General features: G+C 38.3%; 1 long non-coding RNA gene across 1 annotated transcript in view; it reads right to left on the reverse strand.

Moving 5' to 3' along the window:
* Positions 1 to 10,620: 10,620 nt before the first annotated feature.
* Positions 10,621 to 18,140, reverse strand: part of LOC106999128 (uncharacterized) — a 69,390-nt gene continuing 61,870 nt past the window's right edge. The window contains exon 3 of the long non-coding RNA XR_001445827.3: positions 10,621 to 14,100. This is a non-coding gene — a long non-coding RNA (uncharacterized LOC106999128). The remainder of the gene's footprint in view (positions 14,101 to 18,140) is intronic.

Genomic DNA, 18,140 nt, shown 5'->3' on the forward strand with positions numbered 1-18,140 from the left:
CTAATAGGTCCCACATGCTAAACTGGGCTTTTGAAGATCACATAGGGGCTTTCACTTACTAACATCAATGGTGCCAAAGCAAACAAGAAAGAGATTACATTTTCCTCTCTTGATGTACCACTGTGAGCTTGAAAAAATAAATTCTTCGCGCTTTCCAACATGCTGACCCTGAAACAAATCTGTCATTGGAATCTAAAGAAAAGGCACTGGATGAAGTGCTGAGGTGTTGCTTCCTGAGAGTCATGTTAGCATATTCATGTTGGAAAGGATTTCATCTTGGAGGCTTCTGTTCATCTAACCAGATACTTTGCAAGTAAAAATGCATGAAATTTAAACCAGCTTTCACATGGCCATTTTTTATGGCAGACCATTTCAGCAGTGTAACAGGGGTAGACACCTATAAATGTATAATGTGATGAATTCAATCGTAATGCAGCCTGGATACATATGGAGGTAGTGTTTGCCCTTCAGTGCAAATCCATTTTTATGTCAAAAGGAATCCATTGAAATTAATAGGGCATTATCCAAGCAATAAGTAACTCTATACATACAATGCAAATATTTCTAGCAGGAAGACACATTTTCTCTAAATAATGTAAAAGATAACCATGCTAAGAAATTGCATGGTAAATTAATGCACTCAGAAGTGGTAACATTTCTTATATTTTTAAAAAGAAAACAGGTGGATAGATGACTAAGATCTTAATCTTTATTGGGATAATATCAACTAGCAAAATAAAATTTATTGCTTTCTAAAACCACATTTATTTTGGATGCAGACACACAGGTTTTCTGTTTTTTGGTTTGTTTTTGTTTTTTTTTTTGGACAAAATTAGCTGATACACCAATGTCACTGTACATATTTCAGCTATATAATGCAGTTCAGTTTGCTATCCAAGAAATTATTTCATTCATTCATTTGTGGGTTCATTTTAAAAGTATTTTGGGTTTCTACCATGTCCTTAAAAACCAAGTCAAATGGACGACAGGGTAATAAACACAATAGACATGATCATTGTCTTCATTGTGTTAAAGGGTGAACTTTCCAGTCTCTGAATCTGAGATTTCTGAACTTTCCTCTGCAGCATTATTTTTTAATATTGAAATACTCTTTATATGTCCCTTGACTATTTTCATATTTCACATTCTTGTGCCCAGTGCTTTTTCAAAATGATGATATGCTCTCATACTTTGTTCTTAAAGTAATTTTTATCATATCTAGTTTTTACTGTTGTATATGCTCAATTTTTCTTTTCTCATCCCCAAGAAGCATTTTCTGGCTCTAAGAAAGACAAAATGTCTATTCCTCAGCAGGTACCCGATATATATTACTTTCACCACCCCACCTGTAATATAAAATACTGATCTTTTCACTCCTCGTGTGCTTTACAGAATTCAATGAAGAACCATTAAAGGGGGTTGGGAACAGAGTTTATAGTCACATGCAATCAATATTCTTTATCTTTGCTGTCAGTACTAAGTCGTGGTAGGCACTGGCCAGATAGATCTGGAATGACCAGATACAGAAGTCGTTTGATTAGGGGAACCTGGCAAATGGTATTTATCTTGTGGCAGGTAATCAAGAAGAAAAGGAGTACGGACATGTCAGAGTGGGCAGGGCCAGTAGCTGCAGCTGGGTACTGAGTCTAGCTTTCAGTGGCACTGAAATGGGCCAGCAGAAAGCACAGGCCACATCAGGAGTTCCAAAGCAAATGAGGGCAAACAAAACACATGAATTGGTACAAACAAGTAAGTTGGCATAAGCCCCAGGGCCTGAAGGAGCAGTCAAAGAACAGATAAGTTCTCCCAATGTAGGTTGATAGGATATCCTGTGTTCCAGAGATAGTGGAGAATGGGGAAGGAGGAGCAGTCAAAGGTAGCACCCCTCAAAACATAGATTCTGAGCAGCAGGACCACACGTTGTGGCTGAAACTCAATAAACACGTCTTCCTTTTAAATAAATTATACAGGCTGCTAAGTGTGATCTGAGGATAGAGAAATGTGCCTCACCACCTTCCTTGAAGCTGGGCAAGGGCTCTTCTACGAGATGTCTGAGGTGACCACCACTTGAGCCTTACATGTATGAGGATCTTACTGGCTTGAGCCTTGGCCTCTCCATCAACCTCCAAGGTAGGTGCATGGAAATGAGGAGACTTGATATGAACATATTCCAGCCTCATTAACCTTCTGCAATTTGCTTGACCTACAATCTATTTTCAGCTATTGTGTTGTGGGGAGATTGCTTTCTGGAACCTTTATTGCAAAATTTGTGCAACCAAATGTCAGGTGTTTATTTAGAATCAATAAAACTGATTATGTACCAGGTAAAGTATGAAATAGATACAGCCTTCTTTGAAAGGACAATTATGTCACCTGCACTCCTGTGATTGTGGCCACTGACTGAACAATGGGACCACTGGCTGGTTCAACCAATTAGTGCTCAGAAATGCCCTGATCATGCTCTGCTCACATACAGAGTCATGCATTTGCTCCAGCTCTCCGGCTTCTCTAATGAGGCTGTAAAAGAAGTTTATGTGGCACTTCATAAGCTGCATAGGGCAATTGAAAGAAAGAATTATCCACTCATAATAAAATGATGATATTATGCCCATCCCCAAAATGTCGGTGAGCAGGACACAATGTACAAGGGCAGATCATTTGCAACAGGCTGGACAAAAAGTTGAGGATGGGTCTTTTTGGAAGAAGGCAACTTTCTTTTGTCTTTAAGTGTAAGGAATAGAAGTAACTTCCCCGCTGAATGAGAATATGACAAGTTTAATATGTGCGGAAGAAGCAAGACAGGATCTAGCTCAAGGTTCCCCAGATAATCAAAATAATTCTTCATGGCCTAGATCAGTAGTTTTCAAAGGTATGCTCAAAAATTACCCGGAGAGCCTATAAAAATGAGGAATCCTTGGCTCCATCTTCAAAGGTTCTGAATCAGTTGATGCGGACTTTGACTCAAGTATCTGCATTTTTTAAGAAGCACGTCAGTTGCTGTTTTAAGACAGGTAGTTTGCAAATCATGTGAAAAACATGGTCCTAGAGCCTTGGTGGAGTAGATCTTGACTTCCACCCATGAGCAATGTGGTGTGTGCTCCTCCCAGTGGTTTGAATCTCCTAAAAGGCTCATTTATGAGTACTGGGATCGAAATCTCTAGATCTCTTAGGAAAGAAGCCATACAGATCTTCCCAATGAGTCAACTGTTACATTTCTTACTGAAAACGCAGAATGAAGCTTTGAGTGCTAGCAAATCCTGGTTTAGGAAGGAAAAGATGTATCATCTTCCCCTTACAATAATAGAAACCTCAACAAGTAGAATAAAAAGGCCAAGTAGACTATCATGGATTTTACTGTGAGAGGAGAAGAGATTCCTAAAAGTAGAGCAAGCTATTTATTTGAATTTTCCTATACCGTTTAAATATCAGCTTTCTCAATGTTACTTTTCAGAGACTATAACCTTTTAAGAAGTGAAAAGTCACCGAAAAGCTATACATTATATTGAAGCAGTTAATCAAAATGTCACCCAGCAGTTGATGCCAATTGCTAACAAGATATTGTATTTCCTTATTTAATTGGCCAGCTTACTTAATTATGGCTGCCCTTGGATATCTATTGATGGTGTCTTTCAAAGGAACAGAAAGCGCCGTTTGAGGCAATTTTATGTAAATATATGAAAAGGGAGAAAAACGAAGGGAATATTCCCCAATGAGAATTATTCCCCAATGAGAATTATTCTTAGATAATAAAATTTACCAGTTTGCATGGGTCCTTAATTTGTAGAAACACCTCCATAACATATCCAAAACAAACCTGGATAATTGCCAATTACCCATGCTGTTGTACTGTCCAGAAGTTATCTTAGCATACAGCTCAGTAGAAATAGGAAGTATCCTGGAAATTACTCATAAAATGTGAATGCCACATGTCAGAGTCGGTGAGCTTTGGATGAACTATAAAGGGTTTTCATTATTTAGGTCTATGAAAGCAAAGGAAACAGAAATATATCCAATAATGTAAGGCAACGGAACCAGGAAATTTATAAGGCTTAATCTGTGAATTTAATTTAAAATGTTGGGCCCTGTTCAAACTGCGACATTAAAAACATTATCCCTGGCTGTGGTAGTGATCACTCAGAGGTCAGGAAAAATAGGATGTCAAACATCTCAAGGTTTTTAGACAAAGGACATTTAATGAATCACTTTCCCTCCAGCTTTCCTTTTTTTCCTATCATGTGGACATGAAAGACAAAATCTTAACACATTCTATAATCAATGGAGAGGCTTCCCAGTGCCACTTATCTTAAATACTATATTAATCTTATTTATTACCCCTAGGTTGATGCCATAGATAATTAAGTGGGCCTAGAGCAATCCATTTTAAGAATGCTAACTCGAAAAATTTCCAAATCACAGAGAATTAGACAGGATAACACCAAAACTCACAGCCCTGGATGCTATCATCAAAGTATTGCTCAGCTTTGGGAGAGACAGATAATATCAGAGGTAGCATAATCTTGGGTTCTCTCTACAGTATCCATTAAGTTCGGTGAAAAAGCAGAGCTGTCTCAATCTAGAGTTCCTGGGGAGGAAGCCTGGACATGCTTAGCCTGGCTAGTCCCAGTGATTGTCAGGGCATTCATACCCGGGGCTTGTGGGTACAACTGTGCAGGATGCACTGCTCAACTCCGGAAGCTGAGATGCATAGGTGCTACCACATGAACGGTGCCCTATTGAGCAGAGCAATCCCAGAAACCCAGTTTATTTCACTTCTGAAATATTTGTGGTGCTGAACACAGAGAGAAAATTAAATGAAGCGAACAAAGCCAGTTAAAATTGTTTAGGGTGTTAAATGAACTATTTTGTAATGAAAATAGCACCTGTCTGGGCATGTCCTGAAAGAGCACAGGCATGTCACTGAGGCCTGAGACCATTGCAGAGCCTCAAATGTTTTCTCTCATGTGGAAGGCATCAGAGACTCTAAGAACTCACACTGACTTTTGCCTAAAACTACCCGACAATGCTAATTGCTACATTGGAGATCAACATTTCACTTACACTTCTCACTCTTCTCTTATTTCCCCCCATGAGAATGGCTGCATTAAGGGTTCATTGTAAGGAAGAGAAACATTATCTATTTATTCATTTATTTATAAAATAATTTATTAAACCTGAAGTGGTTTAGCAATATTATTACAATGAGATGATCATATATATAATTTTGGTTCTAAAAATGGCAACTTTATTCAGCCTAGTTCTTTGAACTTGGCCTGGGTGTGAATGACAATTCTGTCTAATTAAAGTATGTAGTAAGATTCTTTATGGAATTGCTTCCTGAGTATGTTGAAAAGTTCATGTGGTGCATTTGATCACTTTCAAATATCTAAATTAAACATAAGAGCAGCTTAAGGAGTAGCTATTAGGGAGAAAGTGTAATATGATAAGATGAAGAATAACAATACAGTTAACCTAACCTGGCTACCCACTAGAATTCCAGCCTCCTGAGGACCCTGGAGGTGAGAATGAAATGAATGCTATGATCATATATATAACTGTGGTTCTAAAAATGGTGACTTTATTCAACCTGGTTCTTTGAACTTGGCCTTCATGCAAAATGACAATTCTGGGTGTGGAGCCATGTTATGAGCTGGATTGTTCCAAACCCCCCAAATGAATATGTTGAAAGCCTAACCCCTAAGGTAACTGTATTTGAAGATAGGGCCTTTAAGGAGGTAGTTAAGGTTAAATGAGGCTATAAAAGTAGGGCCTCAATTCAGTAGTGCTGTTGTCCCTAGAAGAAGATAAATGAGTACTCAGCGTCTAGGCAAATAGAGGAAAGGCCATGAGAGCACACAGTGAGAAGATGGCCATCTGCAAGCCAAGAAGAAGAGAGGCCTCCAGAGAAACCAAACCTGCCAATACCTTCATCTTGCACTTCTAGCATTAGAACTGTAAGAAAATAAACTTCTGTTATATAAGCCACCCAGTCTGTGGTATTTGTAATGGCAACCCTAGCAGGCTAGGACAAGAGGGGTCCCGTGGATAACTCCCATGTGCTCACAAATGACCATGTTTTCCTCCTTTAGCCTACACATGATTCTTTACTGTCATAGTCCCAAGGTATGGCTGGTATGCATTTGTGTGAACATTTGAGAGCAGCTACTACTCCTGTCTTGTCCTCTGGTGTCCCCACATTGTCTGTTTGAATCCCAAACTTTGGAGGCTACTGTGATGACCTGGGCTGTTTCTTTAGCAGTCACTCAGCTGATACGAAAAAAAAAAAAAAATCTTCTAACTTATGGGCTACACTTTGTCCCAGCCTACAGTGAGGCTTCCTGGTGCTCTCAGTTTATTTGTTTGAGACATTCTGAAGACAGCAGTTTTTATTTGTTTTTTAAATTAATTATAGTCCACCTTTCCCTTGAAGTATGCTTCCAAAGTCTGAATAAAACTGGAATTTTCCAACTTAAGATTCATCTTAGCTTAATATTACAACTAAGCAAAATACCAATCCAAAGCATAGAAAAATATTGCAAGTCTTTATTGAAATTTCCTGATAAACAAATGAAAAAGAAGGAGGAAAACTGCATCACAAAATGTACAACAAAACTTCTAAGATTCTATTTTATTCACCTGTGTCTCAGAGTTCAATACAGTGTGGCAAGTACCCTGTCCAGAAAAGAGTTAACATAGCAGGCCTGAGACTGCTATCCTTATAAAGGCCTGCATGCAAAGTTGACTGATGTCTATAACCTTGGAGTTAGAGAGTTCTCACCACTGTAATTGATAAGAATTGCTAACTATGCCTAAAGTGTTTGCATAAACGATGAGGTTTACATTGAACACCTGCTTTCCTTCTGGGAGTCTAGAATTTTGTTATGTGCCTGGTAGAGGGTGCCTATGTGACAAGCTACCAGTAAAATCCCTGGACACCAAATATCTAATGAGCTTCCCTGGTAAATAACATTTTACACATATTATTACAATTTGTTGCTGGAGGACTTGAGTGCAATCTATGTGACTCCACTCAGAGAAAACTCCTGAAAGCTTATACCTGGTTTCCTCTAGACTTGTCCCCATATGCCTTTATTTTTTGCTGATTTTGCTTTGTATCTATTAACTATAAAAAATCATAGCTGTGAGTACAACTGTTTGCTGAGTCCTCTGAATCCTCCTAGTGAATCATGGAACCTAGGTGTGGTCTTGGGGACCCCTGACACATGTTCCAATCACTCTTTTCTCATTTTTCTGTTAAAATTCTAGCTATGCCTTTCCAATGCTACAGGACTTAGAAAATATAAATCAATTATATGAAAATATACATAGAAAATAGGAAATATGAATCAATTTATATTTGACATTAGCAAAAATGATAGAGTAGTGAACTCCAAACTATTTTCTCTCACAAAGCAATGACTAAGCTAGCAAAAACTGTCAACATCAATTTTTTAGGTCTCTGAAATCTAATCAAAAAGTTGCCACAACCAGAGAAATGCCTAATAAATAAATAATAGTTTGATTTCAGTAAAAGAGCTCTGTTTTATTTTACTAGGCTTGCTACCATCCTGTACTTCCTAGTACCATCCTGTACAGTCTTGAAGATGGCAGATTGCATTGCTACTATAGGTTGCTGATACCAGGAAGTGCAATAAGGTATAAACTCAAGGAGATTCATATTGAGCCAAATCTTCAAAAGCCAAAATAAAATAAAATCTTGAAAGCAGAAACAGAAAAAAACAATTTGTCATGTACAAGGACACCACAATAAGATATTAACAGCCAATTTCTCATCAGGAAATATGAAAGCTAGAAAGCAGTGGGAGGCTATATTAAAATGTAAACCAAGACTCCTATATCTGAGAAAATTACCCCTCAAAAATGAAAGAGAAGTTAAGACATTCCCAGGTAAACAAAAACTGAAAGAGTTCATTGCTATTAGTCCTTGCTAATGAGAAATGCTAAAGGAATTTTCTCAGACTGAAATGAAAGGACACTAGACAGTGACCCAACATCATATGAAGTAAATAACAGTAAAGGTATACATTGGTAAATATAAAAGCCGTTATTATATTTTGGATTTGTAATACCTCTTTCTATGTGATTTAAAAGATAAATGAATAAAACAATAATTATGAAGCTACATTAATAGATTCATAGTGTGTAAAGATGTAATTTGTTATGGTAACAACACGAGGGCAGAACACAGATATATTGGAGAAAAGTTTTTCTATCAGGCATACCTCAAATATATTGCAGGTTTGGTTTCAGACCGCTGCAGTGAAGCAAATATAATAAAGCGAGTTGTGCAATTATTTTTTGGTTTTCTGGTTCATTTGAAAGTTATGCTTACACTGTAGTCAATCAAGTGTACAATAGCAGTATATCTAAAAAACAATATGTATACTTCATTTTAAAATACTTTATTGTTAAAAAATGCTAGCAATCATCTGAGACTTCAGCTAGTTATAATATTTTGCTGGTTGAGGGTCTTGCCTCAATGTTGATGGCTGCTGACTAATCACTAAACAGGATGGTGGTTGCTGAAGGTTGTGGGGGTGGCTGTGGCAATTTCTTAAAATAAGACAATAATATTCCTGCATCAATTGACTCTTCCTTTCATGGAAGAATTCATGAGATGCTGTTTGATAGCATTTTACCCACAGTAGAACTTTTTTCAAAATCAGAGCCGATCCTCTCAAACCCTGCCACTGCTTTATCAACTAAGTTTATGTAATGTTGTAAATACTTCCTTGTCATTTCAATAATGACAACAAATAATTCATACCATCTTCACCAGGAATAGATTCCACTGAAGAAATTACTTTCTTTGTTCATCCATAAGAAGCAATTCCTGATCAATTCAACTTTTATTATAAGATTGTAGCAGTTCTGTTAAATCCTCAGGCTCTATTTTAATTCTAGTTCTCCTGCTATTTCTATCATCTTCAATTACTTCCTCCACTGAAGTCTTGAACCCCTCAAAGTCATCCAATAAGGTTGTAATTAACTTCTCCTAAATGCCTGTCAGTGTTGATATTTTGACCTCCCCCTGTAAATCATGGTTTTGTTTTTGTTTTTGTTTTTTTGAGATGGAGTTTCACTCTTGTCACCCAGGCTAGAGGGCAATGGTATAATCTTGGTTTGTTGCAACCTCCACCTCCCGGGTTCAAGCAATTCTCCTGCCTCAGTCTCCCAAGTAGCTGGGACTTACAGATGCCTGCCACCACACCTGGCTAAATTTTGTATTTTTAGTAGAGATGGGATGTCACCATGTTGACCAAGCTGGTCTCGAACTCCTGACCTCAGGTGATCTACCTGCCTTGGCCTCCCAAAGTGTTGGGACTACAGGCATGAGCCACTGTGCCTGGCCAATTACAACTTTCTTAATGACATCTAGAATGGTGAAGCCTTTCCAGAAGGTTTTCAGTTTACTTTGCCCATTTCCACCAGAAAAATCACTGAGTGGCAGCTACAGGCTTATTAAACGTATTTCTTAAATAATAAGACTTCAAAGTAGAAATTACTCCTTTATCCATGGGCTGCCAAATGGATATTGTGTTAGCCAGCATGAAAACAACATTAATCTTCTTGTACATCTCTGTCAGAGCTCCTGGGTGACCAGGGGCATTGTCAATAAACAGTAATATTTTGAAAGGAATCTCTTTCTAAACAGTAGGCCTCAGCCATGGGCTTATAATATTCAGTAAACCATGCTGTAAAAAGATGTGCTGTCATCCAGGCTTTGCCATTTCATTTAGAGAGCACAGGCAACATAGATTTTGCATAATTCTTAAGGGCCCTGGGATTTTCAGAATGGTAAACAATATTGGCTTTAACTTAGTCACCAGCTGCATTAGTCCCTAATAAGAGAGTCAGCCTGTCCTTTGAATCTTTGAAGCCAGGCATTGACTTCCCCTTGCTAGCTATGAAAGCTTGAGATGATGTCTTCTTGCAATAGACGGCTGTTTCACCTGCATTGAAAATAGGTTGTCTAGTGTAGCCACTTTCATTAATTATCTTAGCTGGATCTTCTGGATAATTTGCTGTAGCTTCTACATCAGCACTTGCTGCATCCATCTTGCACTTTTATGTTACAGAGATGGCTTTTTTCCCTAAACCTCATAAACCAACCTTTTCTAGCTTCAAACTTCTCTTCTGAAGCTTCCCTCTCTCAGCCTCCATAGACTTGAAAAGAGGCCTTGCTGTGGATTAGGCTTTGGCTGAATGGAATATTGTGGCTAGTTCGATCTTCTATCCAGACTACTAAAATTTTCTTCAATACAAGCAAAAAGGCTAATTTACTTTCTTATTTGTGTATTTACTAGACTAACACTTTTAATTTCCTTCAAGAACTTTTTCTTTGCCTTCACGACTTGGCTAACTATTTGGCACAAGAAGCCTATCTCAGCTTTCAATATATTTTCCTCACTAAGCCTAATCATTTCTAGGTTTTTGATTTAAAGTGAGAGACATGTGACTCTTCTTTTCACTTGAATACTGAGAGGCTATTGTAGGCTTATTAATTAGCCTAATTTTAATGTTGTTCTATCTCAGCAAATAGGGATGCCTAAGGAGAGGGAGAGAGATGGAGAAATTGGCCAGTCAGTGGAGCAGTCGGTCCATATTCAACATTTATTAAGTTTGCTGTTTTATATGAGCATGTTTTGTACACCCCAAAACAATTACAATAGTAACATCAACAATCACTGATCACAGACCACCATAACAGATATGATAATAATCAAAAGTTTGAAATATTGTGAGAATTACTAAAATGTGACTCAGAAACATGAAGTGAGTACATACTGTTGGAAAATGGCACCAATATATTGCTTGATACAGGATTGCTACAAACCTTCAATTTGAAAACTACAATATCTGCAAAGCATAGTAAAGCAAAGCACAATGTAACAAGGTATGCCTGTACTATTGAGTTGCTATTAATTTAAACTAGGTTATTATAGGTTAATATGATAATTGTATTCCCTAGAGTAACCACTAAGAAAATGTCTACAAAATATGCAGTGAAAAAGTGAGAATCCAAATGATAATTAATTAAACACAAAAGGTGGCAGTAATGGAGGAAATGCAGAACAAAAAGGATAAAAGACATACAGAAAATAAATATCAAAATGGCAGCAGTAAGTTCTTTCTTATCAGCAATTATATTTGATGTAAATGCATTAACCTCTCCAATTAAAAGGCAAAGATTGGCAGAATGGATAAAAAACATGATCTAACTCTATGGTATATATAAGAGATTCATATAAAATCCAAAGATGCAAATGAGTTGAAAGTAAAAGAATGGAAAAAACACAATAGCCAAAATATAATCTACTTATTCTGCTGCTCCACTATATTCAATTTTTTTTTAGACAATGCTGACATTTAGGTAGAAAAAACTCAAATATTCATCTACTGATTAATGCATAAACAAAACATTATGTACAAAATATTATCCAGCCATAACTTAGGAATGAAGTACTGACATATACTGCAACATGAATAAACCTTAAAAATATGACCCTAAGTGAAAGAAGCTAGACAAAAAGACCACATATTGTAAAACTCCATTTAAAAGAAATATACGTAATTAGACATATTCATAAAGATAAAAAGCAAATTAGTGATTGCCAGGGGCTGAGAATGGGGACTGACTGCTTAAAAGACATGGATTTTCATTTCGGAGTGTGGAGAGAGTTCTGGAACTAGACAGTTGTAATGGTTGGACAACATTGTAGATATACTAAAAGTCACTGAATTATACACTTAAAATGGTTAAAATGGTGAATTTTATGTGTATGAATGTTACCCCGATCCTAATAATTTTAAATCAACAGCCATTCTTCTTTCAGTTCTTTTCTTCTAATCCATTACTTCAATCATCACCATAAAGTTCTGGAAAGCAATAATAATCAAAGTAGCTAACATTTTGTGTACTTCTTCTGTGCCATGTACTCTTTTAATCCAATGCCAACAACTCTAAGGAATAAGTAATAACATCACCCCACTTTGTAAATAGATAGTAGCATTGAGGCAAGGTCAGACAAGTAAGCAGCAGAAATGGAATATCAACTAAGGCAAAATTGCATTCTAAACTATTGTCTGTAATACTATCTTACTGGGTAAGCAGATAGTGGTAAAACTGAATGCGTATATGTTAATATTTTTCACACACCATCAGGCTATAAATTTCTAGTGTTTGGATTAGAGAATAATTTAAGGGGTAGATGCAGAGATTTGTTGAAAGTTTTCACTCTGTTCTGACACTAAACCATCTTTGGAGCAAGTGTGTCTCCAAAAAGTCTGTCACTTCTTTGAGCTCCTTCCTTTGGTGTACTCCCTTGAGGGTGGGGTAGGTAACCTTTGTCCCACTGGTCTAGGAGACTATGATGGGAAGGATTAAAGTTACCGTCCATCAGAAATCTTACTGTTTTTCCCATGAGGTTCCTGGAGTCACCAGCTAGGATTTCCAAAATTTGTATTAAGTACACAGAAACTCCTACCACATGCAAAACAGACGTGTATCTCAGAGACAAAAAGCATTGGGATAGAGAGATGGGGTAGGCAGAGTGAAAAGTTGGGACTTTGTATTTAAAAGAAAAAAACTCCAACACATTTTCTGTGTAAAGAAATTATTCTGGTTTTAAATATAAATGATCAAATCAGGAAAAGACCAGGGCACAGTGGAAAGCAAATAGGATATAGAGGCTAGTGAGGCTGGAATGGAGACCAGGCTTAGACACTTAAGAGCTGCATGATCTTGAGTAACTGATTAATTTCTAAGATTCCTTATTTGTAAACATGAAAGAGCACCAACTATTAGGGGTGTGAAGATTAGAAATAACAGACGTACAGATCTAAACAATGCCATGCAAAGAAAATACTGTTCTTAGGACTGTACATTACATAAATCAAATGTAAAAGGAGGTATCATTAACCCATCCCCAAGTTAGAGTCTTTCTCCGAACTTGAGGAGCTAAGCAGGATACCCTGTTTGAATGCTTGTTGCCATGTGAGACACAATGATACAGCTTTAGAGACACCTTATAGACATTTGCAAAAGTTACTGCTATTAAGAGAAATGTAAAACATATACCAGAAAACTTATGTACCCAAAAGGCACTTTCAGAAAAAGATGTTCCTTCTAGCTGAAGACTCAGGAGAGACCTTCTGGAAGAAGATAACTCAGATTGGCCCCAGGTGCTGAGTGTTGCAGCTGGGGCAGCAATTTGAACAAATAACAAGAGGTTGCAACGTGAGAGGCCTGAGCAGTTGAGTTTAGCTAGAGCTGAACATTCATACTTGGAAGGTAAAGAGGCAAAGAGGAAATGCATTTCAGTAAAAAGCTCTGGAAAGATTTGCCTGCCGGGTACGTAAGTGTTCAAGCTTTATCCAAAAAGCAGCATTGAGAAGTTAAGCCTCAGGTAGTGGGAAGTTTAGTGAAATGGTAGTGAAATGGACTAAGGCCAGTGCACACAGAATACTCTTTCATAAACTCAGGGTTCCGTACATCTGGCCCTTCTCCATCATGAATCAAATTTCTTCAGGTCACAGGATTTTTTAAAAAATTTTGCAATTCTTAACTAAATGCATACTCAGATTGGAATTCAAAACATAAATTGGGGGATGAGTTAGACAGGCACTAAACTGTCTGGACATAAATAGTCTCCTCCCTTTCTGAGATTCTTGTTTCTAGCAAGCAAATATTCATAATTGATTGCTCCTTATTTTTATTCATGAGTCACACTTGACACCCATCTGAAACTCTTGCAGTGTCCCTGTCACTCTTCATCAGGCAGCTGAAGTGAAACACTGACTCTGTAGAAATCTGGTGTTAGCCTCTCCTCACTGCTCCCCTTCCTAAAAGTGTGTCCAGAATGAGAAAGTGTTGCTCCCAGGGGCCGAATGCAAATATCTGACCATGTAAACAAGAACTAAATTACTCCTTCTTAGTTCTCTTCTCTGTAGATTTCCTGTCCATGCATCCTTCTTTACTTGTCCTGGCTGTCCTCCTCATTTCTAATCCAGCTTCTGTAATCCTTCCACAGGTTCGCTCTCATCGACGCAGTTCATAAACCAACTCTCCTGTTTCCATGCCTGTGAGGAAAAAGCAGTACAAATAATCCAAAGGTTATTTGCTTTCAAGTTTGGAATGTCACCTTTGGTTAAAAGCAGACTCACCACTTAATTGTATTTGTTTAGTAGTATATCAACATTATTCAGCAATGCCTGAAAACCATTGGCTGGACAGTGGGACAGTGGAACAAGGAAATCATGTCATCTGCTGTGAAGCAAGGTGGACTAAGCTATAAATAAGCCACTAAGTAGATAAGCAGATATTTAAAGGCAGAATGAAAAATCGAGTACAAGGAAAATATGTTAATATGAAATCATTTGGAGGATTATGTTTTCTTTTTCAAATCAAGTTGTTAAAATACCTTTGGCTTTCCCCACTTTAAAAGGAACACAATAGACTTCCGGTTCTGAACCATCATCACACATAAGTCAGGACTGAGGAAGGTGCATCCACATGCATCTTCCCAACTGCTCCAGAGGCACTTTGACGTGAACATTAGCTCATTATCTCAAAATCATCTTGTCTTAAACTGGGCACAGCATTTTCCCCTGGAAGCTAATGGCAATCTCAATGTTCCAAACTTCCTATCACTTATTCATTTCCCTCTTTAGTAATCTGTGTTGAGGGGGGACCCCATTTGCACAGGTGGCTTTAGAGTCAGCAAATGCCACACAGTAAAATATAAATAATTGAACAAAAAATATATGAGATTATTCATTTGTAACTGTACGGACAGATACCCAAATGACCCTATTCTGTATGTAACTGATACAAAACAACTTATCAGTTTGAAAAGGTGATGGTCCATCTGTAAAATGCCAAAGAAATGAAAGTCAAAGAATAAGAATTAAGTATTACTTTTCCACTGCACTGTATATAATTTTCATGAGCTTCTCTGTTTTGTTTCATGCTATATCCTCAGTACATGGAGCAGTATCTGACATAGAGGAAACATTTATAAATTGCTGTCTGACTGATTAAATGGACACATAAATGAATAATTCACCGTCTGGTGAGAGCACACCAGACCTGTTCATCCAGTCATCAGAGCTGATGACAATCTCTCTTAAAATGGGGATTGGGAACCTAGAGACTTAATAGTAACATTCATAAGGAGATCTAGTAGGTGCTGTGGTGAATTGGAGACAGCATGCATCATCTTGAGGAAACAACTATTCTCCAGCTCAGGATAACTATTACGTTCTGTATTCAGGGTATGGTGTTATCAGATTTTCTGAGTTATCAGTCAGGTTAGAGAACTGTTTTTTTTTTTTTTTTTTTTTTTAAATGGAGTCTCCCTCTGTTGCCCAGGCTGGAGTGCAGTAGCGCAATCTCGGCTCACTGCAAGCTCTGCCTCCCGGGTTCACACCATTCTCCTGCCTCAGCCTCCCGAGTAGCTGGGACTATAGGCACCCGCCACTATGCCCGGCTAGTTTTTTGTATTTTTAGTAGAGACGGGGTTTCACCGTGTTAGCCAGGATGGTCTCAATCTCCTGACCTCGTGATCCACCCGCCTCGGCCTCCCAAAGTGCTGGGATTACAGGCATGAGCCACCACGTCCGGCCAGAGAATTGTTTTTATCAGGTCTAGACAGGCCATCAAAATGCAAATTTTTGGCCATTATTTGAAGGACAATATTCCCGTAACAAATCTAAAAGTGATTCAATAGTGTTAAGAGTATGCTGAGATAATCTGAAATAAAAATCATATTTCAATATAATACTCCAGTAATTATTTTCCAGAATAGAGACCAGTTTTCATCCAATCCATCATAAAACTTCCACTATTAGATTAAAACTTAAACTGGCTTCTGGCTTCCAAGGCTTAGACATTTCCTTAGAAAATTTTTGAATTACATAAGATTCCTATGCCTATTTCTCACTTAGCCTGGGGGGGCTCCATGAGGCCCATTGTACTCATATTCAGGGTTGTCAGTGCACCCAAAGTAGGATACAATCGAATATTGATATGCATAAGCCAAACTATTCACAGAATAATTTTTAAGTTAAAATTGAATCCTTTTTTTTTTTTTTTTTTTTTGAGACAGTGTCTCGCTCTGTCGCCCAGGCTGGAGTGCAGTGGCACTATCTTGGCTCACTGCAAACTCCACCTCCTGGGTTCAAACAATTGTTCCCCCTCAGCCTCCTGAGTAGTTGGGATTACAGGTATGCATCACCATGCCCGACTATTTTTTGCAGTTTTAGTAGAGATGAGGTTTCACCATGTTGGCCAGGTTGGTTTCAAACTCCTGGCCTCAGATGATCCACCTGCCTCCACCTCTCGAAGTGCTAGAATTACAAGCATGAGCCACTGGGCCCTGCCAAAGTCATTTATTTAATAATGAGGAAGGCAAACACATACACATGCACATTATGCACAAACACACCACTATTAACCAGAATGTCCTTTTCATCCCTCATTTCAGGAGCATATATCAGAAGAAGCTAAAAACAATAAGTGAGTCAGGGTCCCAGGAAGAGGTAGATGGCACATGGAAAGTAGAACTCAAAGAGCATGGTGGTTATAAGTCTGTTTAGACCGTTAGGATCAGGATTTAGGGTTGATGATGGAATAAAGAAGCATCCAAGAAATTTCAACACAATATCATAATGGCAAGTATTCCCAGTGCTCAGCCTGAAAGGCCGAGGGGAGAGAACTGTGACCAGAACCTGATGGGAGCTGCAGTCCTGGAAGAGAGGCCACCTGACAGCGGCTGCAGTTGTAGATAGGGGAAAGCAGTCTGACCTCTCCTTCTGCCCCCCAACCTTCTGCTGGGGCATTCCAACCTCTACCACATTGGCCAAGAGCAAGTGAAAGCTTTAGGTGAGGAAGCACTAACTTATAGTCGGAGGAGGGCAACCTCCGATGGCACAGAGCAAGGCAGAGAAGGGTGGAGAGGAGATCTGGACGGGCAAATGGAAACTAGCCCACAGAGTCAGAGCTCACAGAAATCCTAAGTAATATATTATCAATGCCATGGAAGAATGAAGAGACGATTCCTTCCTCAGAAGGCTCCTATCCTCCTAAATTCAGAATCCCTCTCCCTTTGACAGTGCTGACAAAAGTTCATATTCTCCAACTCATCTTTTTATTTATTATTGTTATTATTTGAGACAGGGTCTCACTCTGTCACCCAGGCTAGAGTGCAGTGGCATAATTATAGCATGCTGGCCCCTCAAACTGCTGGGCTCAAGGGTTCTTTCTGTCTCTGCCTCCTGTGTAAGCTAGGACTACAGGCACATGCTACTACTATGCCCAGCTATTTTTTTTTTTTTCATTTTTTGTAGAGATGGAGTCTTGGTGTATTGCCCTGGCTTGAGGCCAGGTCTTGAACTCCTGGCCTCAAACAATTCACCCACCTTGGCCTCCCAAAGTCCTGGGATTACAGGGATGAGTCACTATGCCTAGCCCAACTCATCCTTTATGACTTGGTCCAGGCCAACTCATTTCTGCTAACACCTCTCTTTAGGCACATCTTAACTTAAGTGACTCCTTACTGGTTTCCAAAGTCATTCTATTTCTGAGCTAAAGTTGAGATTAGACTCTCATTACTCTCATTACCTAGATAAGGCTTGGGCATTCTTAAGGTTTCTCAGTCACATATCACAGTTCTGAGGTGATTGTCTGCAGATAGCTGCCATAAACGTTTGAATTTTTTCTCATTTCACTCTCAGATCTCTATGTTCTTATGGGGGAAGTGGAGCCCACTATAGCTTTTAATGTTTTTCTGATATTATCTGTGGCATTTTTCTAAACCTCCCTTTCTCCCTTTAAAATAACAGGGCATGGCATGATTTTGTCAACAATAGTATTGACTGAATAAAGAGCAGGTGAACTTTGTTCATAAAGCTTCTTTCTATGTTTGTGAGAGAGATCTATGGGAGTTAACAGTCCAGTTAGGAAGTTTCTGTTTACAAAGTCACATAAAGCTGAATGTCACTTAAAGAAGTCCAAAGCAAGGGTGAAACGGGATTAATTAGATTTGGATTTGGGAATAGAAGGCACATATTTGAAAAAAAAGAGAATTTTGTTTGCAAAAGAAGCACACAAACTGTATGAA

The sequence above is a fragment of the Macaca mulatta genome, chromosome 7, assembly GCF_049350105.2.
Source record: "Macaca mulatta isolate MMU2019108-1 chromosome 7, T2T-MMU8v2.0, whole genome shotgun sequence".
Taxonomy (NCBI): Eukaryota; Metazoa; Chordata; class Mammalia; order Primates; family Cercopithecidae; genus Macaca; species Macaca mulatta.